This window comes from Anser brachyrhynchus, assembly GCF_964034855.1.
Source record: "Anser brachyrhynchus genome assembly, chromosome: 2".
Taxonomy (NCBI): Eukaryota; Metazoa; Chordata; class Aves; order Anseriformes; family Anatidae; genus Anser; species Anser brachyrhynchus.
The window spans coordinates 141,718,123-141,729,782 of record NC_137695.1 but is presented as its reverse complement, the minus strand read 5'-3'; the positions used below and the strand labels follow the sequence as shown (position 1 = coordinate 141,729,782).

At 36.4% G+C, this 11,660-nt stretch overlaps 1 long non-coding RNA gene across 1 annotated transcript; it reads right to left on the bottom strand.

The window, feature by feature from the left end:
• Window positions 1–346: 346 nt before the first annotated feature.
• LOC308188798 lies at window positions 347–4,691 on the bottom strand. Its single transcript, XR_013945774.1, has 3 exons — window positions 4,585–4,691; window positions 2,412–2,492; window positions 347–444 (listed from the first exon to the last, which is right to left on the bottom strand). It is a non-coding gene; the product is annotated as an uncharacterized lncRNA (long non-coding RNA).
• Between the last annotated feature and the right edge of the window lie 6,969 nt (window positions 4,692–11,660).

The following is an 11,660-nucleotide window of genomic DNA, read 5'->3' as shown; positions in this document are numbered from 1 at the left end:
CACTGGACAGCAGGAGCACAGGTTTTTCTCCCACTGTTTCTTTAGAAAGTCTCAAAATTGGGTGAAAGGATTATCACAGCTCCATCTGCATTCACTCCTCTGCTTTTCCGGAGTTCTGCTCTTACTGAAACATGAAGCGCTAAATAAAGTCTACAAAAATTACCTATGAAAAATCAAACTTCTACAACAAATTTACATTTTTTCTCTTAAGAAAATGTTAGTGCTCCAATAGAAGTAAGATAATATAGAGACAGAGGATGCATGCAAGTTCATTTACTGCAATTAAGCACACTGTACTGTAAGTATTCATGTCAGTGTAGTGACAGAGAGACTTCACACTCTTCCTACCTTCACAGTGAAACGTCATCCAATGTGATACATCGCCAGGGTCTGAAGCCTCACTCGTGTTCCTACCATAGGGACTCTTGCTGCCACTTCCAAGAGCTATGGTATATGCAACAGGAAGTCTTACATGTGATAATGAGAAGCAAAGAAAATTTTCATAGTTACTGGTACCTAGAGCTATACAAGACATGGAAGAGGATGGGTGTGATTTTTTTTCCATTACATGAAATTTGTGATCCTTGAAAGTCACCAAACAACAACAACAACAACAACCAACCAAACAACCAAACAAAAAACCCTGTGGTTTTGTTTATGAAATGTGGAAGGTGATAAATTTAATTATTAATATTCAAACCTTTCCTCATGTTAAAATACCATTTTCTGTCTTCAAAAGCAGTCACTCTTGTTAGAGAAAACAATTTCAAAAAAAAAAAAATGTTGGCTTTTATAGGTAACTTTAATTAGGTTTTTACTAGTAGCTTTAGTTAGGTTTATATTTAAAATCCTGAGCTACTGCATGGGAAAGTTCTTCCTACACACATTGTGAATGCTGCAAAAGCAGAGTTCTTGCTATGCAGTTTACACATTTCATTTGAAGTTTTGCTTTTTACAAATATTGAATTCTTATATTTCTTTCAGTCCAGTCTTTTGCAGCTACTATAAATAATTCCTTAGCTTTTAAGTACATTGTCTATGCTTTGAAGCAAAGTTAGTGTTTTGTCTTACATTTATTTTTCTTGTGAAAAACCTTCTGGAATAATTTTAATGATTTTAATTGGTAGTTCCCCTCTGGACTTCTACTTCATATATTCAGTTTAGCTAATTAGGGAATCAGGCAGAATTATCTCAAATCTCAAAGTAAGGAAACAAATGTGCAATGCTATCCTTAACAAGAACATTTTATTGAGGTCAGAAGACAAACAGAAACTTCTTTTCTGTAGGTCTCCTTGAACATTACAGGTGTTTTATCTGTTTCTCCACAGGTTGCAGCTTCAACTGTGGTCCCATCAGGAAGGAAAGTGCTTTAAGCATAACAGTGGTGCACCTGAGGGTATACCACGTGGCTCCCCAGGTGTTAATGTAAAGCAAATTTATCTGCCAAAACAACCTGTGCAGTACAACATGCAACTAACATGGATAAAGTACGTGACCCACGTCATACCAGGTGCAGCCATGATTTGATTAGATGGGCAGAAAGAGATCCTTTGGGTAGGTATAGATCTCTTTTTTTCCTGCTTTTCTCCTTGTAGACATGGCCCTGGCCCAAGTACAGCACGTCTTTCCATCTAGTGACTTAGATAACTTAATAGATTGCATTTGCCTGTGTCAGAAATGCAGTAATTCTGAATTATCAGCTCAGGCAATAGAAGCTTATGTTTCAGATCAAGAGGTTCCAGTCTTAATCTCTGCAAATAAATTGCATAGAAGTGTTATTATTCAGGGTGGAGTAATATGAAGTTAGAATTAAGTGCTTTGAGGTCTACCAACAAACAGGAATTGTAAATTTAGTGTCACGATCTGCATCTATTATTTCACTTAGTTCTGCCTATTTTATACATACTTTTTAATAATACATAGTTTTAAAAATGGAAAACTTCCATTGACTTAAAGGACCTTTGGCTCAGACCCTATGTGAGAAGCATTCTGAAAAGGTAAGTGCTATTACCTCAGCTGAAATATGCTGCATTCCTCAGATTACTGTGGTATCAATTCACAGGAGATTAGATGCCTTGTCAGACCTTGTTTCTTGGAAAGTTCTTATTCCTTAAAACTTCATTTAAGAGTTTCACTGCACTAAGGTCAAACCATCTTATTTCTAAAATTTTAACATCCCTAGACCTATTTTAAAATAATAAAAGTTTGCTTCGATTGTCCTTGTGCAATCACTTCTGAACTGTGAATACTTATGTGTGCTTCTGATTTCTATCCCCATCTCAGCTCAGAAGTACTTCCTGCAATAATCTCTGATTTTTCAGGGACTCCCTTCAGAAAACTATCTGACTACACAAGCTCTGCAGCAAATACAGATAAGATAATTCAAACTCCAGAAGCAGTGTCTCTGGTACCTCTACATCTTCTCATTGCAGCCGAAATCCCAGGCCATTAGTCTGTGAGACCTGGCAAACGGAGAAAGCTCCTGCCAAGACCTATAGAAAGAACTCCAAGTAAGAACCAGGGTATTGCAGGTAATAGTGCAGTAGAAAATACAAATAAAAATATGAAATATGACACTGAAAATATGAAACTCAGACAAATGGTAACAAGATTATTAAATATTCTTGTGACATCCTAGTGTTGATGGGACTAGTCGGGATCAGAGCTTTATTACAAACTCTAATTTACACACACACAGCAAGAAAGTATTTTTGTTCTTAAGAGTTTACAACTAAAATGGGTATGACAAGAAAAGGGTTAGAGAAAGGCCCTGACAAAGAATCCAGCACAGAGGCAATAACTAACACTGAAGTCCAGCTCCAATCTCCCATATTGCAGTCTGATGTGTTAATCACAATATTGTTTTTTGTCTTCCTCTGCTTTTTAAAAACTAAACAATAATATGAGCAAACTCTTAACTTTATTGCAACATTTTAAGAGTATCCAGCTCCAATATTTCAAACAAATCTCATCATAAATCATTTCACTATGATCCTACTTCAAATGCAGTCAGCTCACTGAAGATTTTTTACTGTGTCTCATTTAATGAAAAGAGCAATAGTCTCAACATGGGTTGTATTACATAAGCCTGGGTGGTATTTAATATTGAAAATATTTCTTAGAATTTAATATTATAATGTTATCTTAGAATAAGAACAAGATGACCTCTTCTGTTTGAAGGGATTCAGCTATGTTCTTTGATGATTTTGTGATCACAAGTTTTTATTACAGTTATGTAAGAGTCTTCCTTTTGCAAAACTATGACTGGTAAGATTAACCAACAATGTTTTTGTGATCATAGATTCATAAATCACAGAATGGTTTGGGTTGGAAGGGACCTTAAAGCCCATCCAGTTCCAAACCCCTGCCATGATTAGGTGTGGTGGTTCTACCGTGCTAGGCAGCTGAACACCACAACCGCTCTCTCACTCCCCCTCCTTAGAAGAGGAGGGGAAGAAGTAAAGGAAAGAACAACTCATGGGTTGAGATAAAGATAATTTAATTAAAGGGAAAAAAAATAATCATTAAGGAAAGATTATTATTAATTAAAAAATTTAACTAAAGGGAAAAAAGGGAAAGGGGAAAAGGGAGGGGGGAAAGGGAAAAAAAAAAAAAGAAAAAAAAACAAAGTAAAGGCTATGTGGAAGAGCAGAGGAAAGAAATTGCTCTCTACTTCCCACAAATGAGCAATGCTTGACCACGTCCTTGAAGCAGGGCCTCAACACACGTAGCCGGTGTTCAGGAGGACAGACATTTTCACGAGAGACCACCCCTCCCCTCTTCTTCCTTTTTCCACCTTTTATTGCTGAGTGTGACATCATCTGGTATGGAATATCCCTTTGGTTCGTTTAGGTCAGCTGCCCTGGTGATGTTTCTTTCTCACTTTTTTGCCCACCCCCTTGGAGGGTTTGAGAGAGTTCTGATGCTGTGCCAGCACTGCTCAGCAGCAGACACAACACTGGTGTGATACCCCTGCTGTTCTAGCTACAAGTGCAGAGCACAGCACTGTATGGGCTGCTGCAGGGAAAGTTAACATCCCAGCCAGACCCGGTAAAGTAGGGACACCTCCCACCAGACCAGGTTGCTCAAAGCCCCATCCAGCCTGGCCTTGAGCACCTCCAGGGATGGGGCATCCACAGCTTCCCTGGGCAGCCTGTGCCAGGGCCTCACCACCCTCTAAGTGAAAATTTTCCTCCTAACCTCTAGTCTAAATCTCCCCTCTTTTAGTTTAAAGCTGTTATCCCTTGTCCTATCACTACACTCCCTGACCAAGAGTCCCTCCCCAGCTTTCCTTTAGGCCCCCTTTAGGTACTGGACAGCTGCTGTAAGGTCTGCCCGGGGCCTTCTCTTCTCCGGGCTGAACAACCCCAGCTCCCTCAGCCTGTCCTCATATGACTGTGTGGTGCTTAGCTGCCTGCTGGGTTAAAACACAACACCATGCTCCATTTGTCAGATTCAAATTGTGTGTTTGATAGGGCAGCTATAATTTATGTATTCATAGACATAAATTTTCTTTTCTAAAGACAATTAATGTGGAACACTGCTCTGATACTAACTGACAAATTTATAAAAGCTTCTACTTACATGTAATCTTCAAGAAAAAGCCCTTGAAAAATGCATAATAGAATCTTGATTGTGAGCCTGTTGCTGTTGATTGAACAGGAAAGGATCCTCTGGCTGGAAGACAGGAATTTTAAAATTTTAACAAAGAAATGTTATATATTTTATTTTATTTTATTTTATTTTATTGTAAATTAAGGTCAAATGAATGCAGCTGTAGAGGGTGTAACTATGCCTTTGTCTGAAGAACATATTAACACTAACATCAGTGGCTAATTTCAGCTCCAAAGGCTTGTTTTTTCTTTCAAAAGAAAGAAAAGTCACTAAAAAGACTGTGGAATAATTTTTTTTTCTTTTTCCTTTTAAGAGACTTTCATAGATATGGCTAAAAATGCCACTCTATTAAATATTCCGTGGTGTTTTTTGGCACAAACATCAAATACATTTATGTAAATATCCTTGTGTGAGTAACCTATGCTGTTTTGATGGTAGATAAAATTTACTGCACCAATTCTTGAAATGAATACAGTTTATGATCTAAATAATTTTATATGATTCAAATAGATATATTTGGACTAAGTACAAGATAATCAATCAATTTTTTAACTTTTCTTACCTGCAAATTCTAAATCTTTCATGAACTATGGATAGAAATTTGGACACAAAAAAAATAAACCCAAAGAAGCTAACCATAACTCCTTTAAACTATGAGCTGTAGTATAAACAAGGATGTTACAGTATCCAAATTATATACTAAGAAGTGTAGAATCTCTGAATGAACAGATAAAACTAGCAACAGCCCCCTCATTTTTGCATCGTGACATAATCATGCCCACTACTACAGAAAAGTAGGAATAGAATCCAGGTTTCCAGGGTCCTCATCCAAAGAGTTGCCAGAACAAAATGTTTTGCTCTCCAGTACATATGTAGGGCAAATGAAATAGGACTGATGTAGAACAAGTAGTCTTATCTTTAGAGACTATGGCAGTGGCAGCTAAAATAAAGTTGTGAAGACAAACTGCATTTTTTGAAATGGAGAGTGGAACCCACTCTTGCATTCCCTGACTGCATGTTCTCCCATCATACTTAGTGGGTTTGGGGAATAAATGCATAGAGATTAAGAGACCCCAGCCTTCACCAGGGAACCAAATAATTTCACTTAAAACCAACTCTCTCTCAATGATTGAGTCCCTAGATTGGTAGGTATTTTTCAGGATGTTTTTGTTTGGCCTTATGAACCCAAGCTGCTCAGTTAGAGGAGATGTCCAAGATGCTTTTACTCGTTTTGCTCCCTGGTTGGTGACTAGGGCGTGTTCCTGCAACGTGCATGCCAAACCTCTCCCCTTATTGATGTCAACACCACAAACCCTCCTTTCCTGTTGAGAAGTTTGCTAGCCTCTATGCTACTGTACCAAAGCTAGGTCTCAGTGGTTGCTGTCAGATCATTCCCGTTCCTCATCATACCTGTTCTCACAGGACCTAGTGAGTGCTCAACCTACAAGTGGATCACTGTGAAGTTTCACGGGAAGAAAGGTGTATGAGGACAAGCAGAGAAATACCTAAAAATTTTAGATCCCAGGAGAGTAAGACAGTACTAGTTGGCAGACTGTATTACAGCTTGCAACTGAGAGAGACTTAGTCAAGGATTTTATATGCAGTATTATAGATATAGCAAGAAAATTAAAATGCTTCTTGATTTCCATTCATATTCACATATTTTATTCTAACATTTCAAAATTTCTCATGAGTACGTATGTCTTTTGTATATATACACTGTGACTGTATGTGTTTTTTGTGTTAAAGGTGAAAGAAAACCAGATATGCATGTCCACAAAAAGTTATGTGTAATGCCCATGTCACCTACATTTCTCTGAGTTTCAATAAAATTTAGAAGATCTCCTGCAGGATTCTTGAAGCATACTAATTACATTTAAAGTCTATTATTGAAAGTCGCAATGTTACAGACTAATATTTGACTCAGTTGCCATGCTTCCAGTTACAGCAAGAGAAGGAGAATATTAATTTACTCTTGACAGTGTGTAAGTTCCTGGGGATTTTTTTAATCTTGTACAAATATTCTGCAACAAAAAGTTCCTACTAACTTTATTACCAAAGGACAAAGTAATTAAAGAGAAGGTCAATGGAAAAGATCTGCAAATTTTTTATGTTAAAATACATTATCACCATTCATTTGGATTATTTTTTCTGCAGTTTAATTATATAAAACTAGTTTTAAAACATAATTTAAGAAAAAAAAATTGACCTATTTCTCTGGAGTAGCTGAACATCTCCAGAACATATGTTTTTTAGATAAATTAAGAGTAGTATATGTTAGACTTTTAATTTTAGGTACACATGTTAAAGAATTGTCTATAAAACAGTGCAAAAGATATACTTCACCCTTGCCAAATAAATAAATAAGTAAATAATTAAATAAATAAATGCTGCTTCTGCACTTCCAGGGCATTCAGTTATCACCTTCAGAACTAATGCAATTTCCTGACAGAGACTAAAGGTAGGAAAAGAACAAATTGTTCCTTATTTACCATTTCATTTTGGCTTGCTACAAACCTCATCTATGCCAAGGGCCTATGTCTGAGAAGTTTTCTTCATCAATTTAGGGCCTTCATTTTTAATAACCTGACAGACCTCACCAGAACTCTGTCCTCAGAGAGCCGTGTACCTGTGAGTAAAGTGGAATGATGGTGATTTGCCCATGCCTAAATGTTGCACTTATGGCAGCATCTGGAACTAGAGCTCAAAAATCAATCTGCGCTGTCCTGTACAGTAAGAAACAAACAACCAAGCTTCATCTGTTGAGCAGAGATTATTGTGCATGTATTAAAAACACTTGGTCAGTTTGTCTTTATTAGTTTAAACTCACATTTCATTGCCAGACTTCCAGGCATCATGCTGTATAAGAAAAAACTGTAAATACCTCAGGTAAATTTCTCAGTAAACTGCCTCTTGGAAGGTTACTCTTTCCTCATGGAGAAAAATAAATAAATAAATTGTTGATTACATGTGTTGTGGCCTTCATGGGAGGAAGGAACTGCATTTTAATTTAAATGGGGCCACCTCAAATTGCATTTGCTATGGCTTTGATACTCCAGAACTAACCTGAATTATTATATGCCTGAAGACTGTGAATCTACATATCTTTTTTGAGTTAACCATGAGGTCTACTGTTTGATACCTTAGATACATAATTTAAGTTAAAAATAAGGAATTGGAGTCCTATAAAACTTGCATCATCCTGAACAGAGGAAAACAAGACATAAGAACAGGAAATATGGGCATGCTGGGAAGTAAGAGCATGCCCGTGTTCCTGAAAGATAAGTGGATCTTTAAAACTCCTGTTTAATTGTTGGTTTTTTGTTTGTTTGTTTGTTTGTTTGTTTTCATGAGAGAAGAAGAGAAAATATTGATAACTTTCAGAAATGAAAAAATAAATGCAAATCCTAGTTTTTGGATCAATAAAAAAAAATAAAAAAAAAATAAAAATAAGAAAGCAGCAAAAGCATCCTGACTTCTAGATGTAGTCATGACAACAAAATGTTAGATATGTAACATCTTCTATTAACAGCATGCAGTCTCACTATGGGTCTTCAGTCTGTGGAATTTTATGCCTCAAAAAACTTCACTGCACAGAACAAAGTAGCTGTTCTTCACTGATCTCTCTGAAACACAGAATACCTAATAATACATGGAAGTGAGGAAAAGTCCAATGTGTTCAAAAGACAAGTAAGAGGAATGCAGGTTAGCAGGGTCATTAGATCATGTCCCCTGCTACTTCACACAGCTGCCTCATGGGTTCTTTTCCATAAGCTTCTCTAGCTGCATTTAAAACAGGTAATATTGTTAGGTCCCAACAGCTACTTCTATAGACAGTCCTGTTCAAATATATAGGTGGTTAGTGAGTCTTTTCAGCCTAAATAAATTCATTAATTTTTATGCCAACATTGTCTCTTAGTTAAGATATTGTAGGCAGCCTTGAACATGCTAAACTAATAAATATTTTCTAGCATACACTCCTTATACCAGTTCTTACCTTCCCCAGTCATACCAGCCCTCTTTTTCAATGGGATTCGTCTTTCTGGACCAGAGCTCTATGGAGTATTTTATATGCACTATACTAACTAGCTTGTCTAATAGCACTGATACTTCCCTGTATGTAGTGAAAATACATCCTATTGAGCACCTGTGTTTATTTTGAATACTATGTTGTACCCGCGTTTATGTCTAATCAGTGATGACACTATTAAAAACACTAGACTTTCTCTGTTCATTCTAGATGATAAAATCTAAGTATATAGAAAACAATATTCCTGTTTACATAGCTGTCTTTACTCCAAATAAGTGCATTGGTTGAATATCCCATAATTTCTAGGCTGGGATTCATGGCAACTACTTTTAGCTGTCCAAAAATGAAGTGTCTAGTCTAGAGAAAGTTATAATCAACAGAGAGAGACACATCCATGGGTATTTCATTAAATTTTAAAATAGGTGTAATGAGTAAATTGCTCACTGGGTTTCCATGGGATGCCTTGCCTCTGATTATGGAGAAATCCTGAATGCCCAATTAGAACTGTTAGAAAGTTAAAGTCATATGACTGAGTATCACTTTTTAGCCTTTGATAACCTCTTTTGCATATAAAATATCTGATCAGTGTGTGAAAGCCTGCATATCCCATAGCCAAAATATCCAGTTTTTCAATGTCTATTAACAATGTATCTGCTATTAATGAAGACACTGAAAGATAAAAAGAGAAACTTATCACAGTAAGAGTCAAGTTCTTTTTAACAACAGCTTGAAATTCTCATTGTCAGACATCTAAAATTTACATATATAATTCTCTCAGCTGCAAATAGTAGGAGAAAGAAAAGCAAAATCACTTATTCATATTTTCATCCTTGCAGTATCTGTGTGCCGCAATATGTGGCACCCGACACATGTTATATAATGGAACTAAACTAGGAACAAGGTTCCTACTGATTTCTTCAATGAAAGAATACTTCAAATAATGTGCAGCTTTGAAGCAGTTGGTTGTTCAAGTCACGACTCAGTGGTGGCAGAGCATCTGCAAAGAGTCATATATATCTACAGCAGCTGACTCATTTCCAGTTTTATGCAGAGATATGTGCGTCACATCTTTGATTAATGGTGCTAGTGGTGAGAAAGATAGCATCCAGGAGAAACTCTGAGGAGGTCACTTCAGTCATACTTGATTTATCAGTCAGAGTCTAGTGACGTACACAATTCTAATAATTGCTTTAAATCTCCTGACTGTATATATCTTACTTGGGAGATCTTTGATTCAAAGGGAATAATTTGAGATTCAGTCTAAGTTGGGGATTTTTCAATATGTAGTACAATTTATATTTTCCCAGTTCTGTACAAGTGCCAAACAATATTTCCTAACAGAGGAAAGCAGTGTCAATGATCAGTTCAGCAAGTGAGCTGCTTCATGTGCAAAGTAAACTCCTTGCAGATTTTCTTATGCAAGCAGCAAGATTATGGTTAACAAAGAAGACATTCTTCATGACATTTTCTATTTTGGAACAGTATCTGTATAACAACAAGTACATTTTCCAACAGCTCAACTCAATTTCCACTATCACCAGGCTTTTTCTTCTGGATATCTGTACAATCCTGAATACTTGTTTGGTATTTTCCATTCAGCAGCTCTTAGTTAGGAAATACAAAAAGGCTTCTCAATCATCCCCTACTCTGGAGAGACTTGGAGTGAAAGTCATGGGCAGAGGCATCTTGGCAGTAGGACTGCATGTGGATTTTCAGTCATTACAAAGGTGAGTCTATGGCCAAATGCCAGAAGATTCCTGCTGTTTGAAATATGAGAGCCAATTCCAGGCAGCTGCCTGCAAGCTCCTGTGCCTGCTGATGGCAGGTGCAAATCAGTGATAGATGGAAGGCATCAAATGTGCCTTCCTTAATCAAGTTTGGGGATCCACACAAAAAAACATTACCTGGAAAAGATTTTTTCTTAATTCAGTTATTCAAATATACATCCAATTATCTCATGGCAAGATATATTTCTGAAAACAAACATTACATCTGAAATTAAGGCTAGCAAATCTCATTAGTTTCTTTTGTTCAGTAGTCTCGGCATGGAAATGAGGAAAAATGTTTCAGAACATCTCTTAGATTTTGATTGCTGGCATCTACTAGCTTATGGAGCAAATTTGTATACAGTTAATAAAGTTTAATGCTGGTGTTTTCTTGTAATTACACTAATTTTAATAACAATTTACTGCTTCACATTAATATGAACACATCCTAACATCTAAAGCATTTGATGGGCAAATTGCAGACTACCTAGAAAAATTTTCGTTGCAGTAGATGCAGAGAAATTAATCTTTGTAAAATTTGGCTTATTGAGCATTAGTCACGTAATTAAAAAGCAATCAAAGCACAAGAAAAAATATTACTCATAATATTTCCTCTGGGAATATATTTTTAACAACACTATACAACTGAATAGACCACATCATCTGTGCTGGCTCATTGACTTAAGAGTTAGTGTTGCTTCTCATGTGAAGTGCAGCAGGAAATCAGACAGTAAACACTAGAAGAATTATCAACAATCTTAGGTGGTATCTAATGCTAACTGAAGAGATAAGAGTTTGTAAATATATGCACTTCCAAAATATGCTTGGTGAATAAGAGGGGAACAGCCTGCAGGAGGAGAGGTAGGATGACAACTGACTGCGACATGCTGTGTTTGCTGGGATAAATAATCTAGTTTGTTTGCAAATGAGAAATGAATGGAAGGAGTTATATTTTAAGAAATATCATTGCAAGGTTATGTGAGAAAGCAAAATGTTAGTTTTCAATGGGAAGCTTTCAGATCAACTTTGCAGGCACAGGAGAAAAAAAAATACTTTAAAAATGCAATGTTGTTTTGCTTTCTGTCTTGATATATCATTCTAGGGATAATTCTTAGACAATTTGTTCTATCACCTTTAAATGCTGATGATTTTTTTGTCTTCCTCTTGTATAGCAGGAATGCATGAGGTAAATGGGAAAAATAACAATTGCTATTATGCATATTTTATCTTAATGTTATTCAGAACATGAA